Here is a 1,275-nt window from a genome sequence, read left to right as displayed (position 1 = left end):
CCAGGCCTCTTTGCATTTGGATTATTGTGTTGTGAAGTTCTGTTAATCCCACAATCCTCCGGTATGCTTTCTTCCTAATGAATTATGCATTTTAAAATGACAATACTGTTGCTGAACCATTTGCATTCCCTCATCTGCTAGCCAGTTACTACTTTGTAACATGGTGTACACACAGTAATACAAAAGTAAGCTAGCACCACTTGAAGGAGATTCATATGTACGCACAGCACAACTCTTAACATAGAGGGGGTGACGCATTGCGTTTTCATCAGCACTCTCATGCTATTTGTGCGATCTTTCTACAGAAAGAACATAAATTAGAATTTTACTTTTAGTTGTACTTTTAATTCGGACTATACAGATGGCATACCTTTAATGTCACTACAGAGCAAACTAGATTTCAAAACGGTCTATCCATGCCTTGGTTAAATACGTAAAGATTGCCAAAATGAATCAGAACATTTGTACCTAAATACAAATTAAAATTAAAAAAACTAAAATAGTTAAAATGGCGAATTGGTTGCTTTTTAAGAGACGTTATAATTAAAATGCTTTTAAGTATGACTTAAGTAACACCTTAAACGCTGCCAAATGCTTTGCTAAGCGGCTCAAACGAGTGAAAGCCGTGAAGCGTGTGAATTTGCATTCAACGTTAAAGGTCAGTTCCTCACTGTTGTGTATTGGGCCTTTCACAGCGCTCTTCCAAACGTGGAATCTCAGCCAAATTTAAACTATTTCCCTTGACACTGTTGTGGATTCATTGTCTGGCTCTGCCATTAAACCGGCAATTAGGCGAGGCATGTGACTCTTGTCAGACGCTGTCGGTTTACCATAATAAATGAAGATTATTGTGGAATAACTTTGCAGTATTTATCAGTAATGATAGGGATTTAGTCTCACATCGACACGTTTAATGACCATAAACTATGCAATTGGACGTGTGTTGACAATGTAGACGATGTGGAAATGAATCTGTAGGCTCCCCACTAAACTAATCGCCTCCCACAAAAAAGTAAACTGTAAATGATTCGTTTTCATGAAACCAGACGTATAAAACATAATGGTAAATTAATTTATTCTGAAACATGTCAACATTAGAAAATATGCTATTCATGTACAAACCAAAATACAGCATTTCAATTTCATTCTGCCATTGCCCGTCTCACACATGTGAAATCGGGCATGAATTCAAAAAATAGAGGCTACAAATATAAATTATTGTATTTACAAATAAGTGCTTGTGTGCTATATACAGAATGTGGTCTTGGCACTCGT

This window comes from Conger conger, chromosome 1, assembly GCF_963514075.1.
Source record: "Conger conger chromosome 1, fConCon1.1, whole genome shotgun sequence".
NCBI classification, from domain to species: Eukaryota; Metazoa; Chordata; class Actinopteri; order Anguilliformes; family Congridae; genus Conger; species Conger conger.
The sequence above is the reverse complement of the archived record's forward strand: the minus strand, read 5'-3'. Positions refer to the sequence as shown.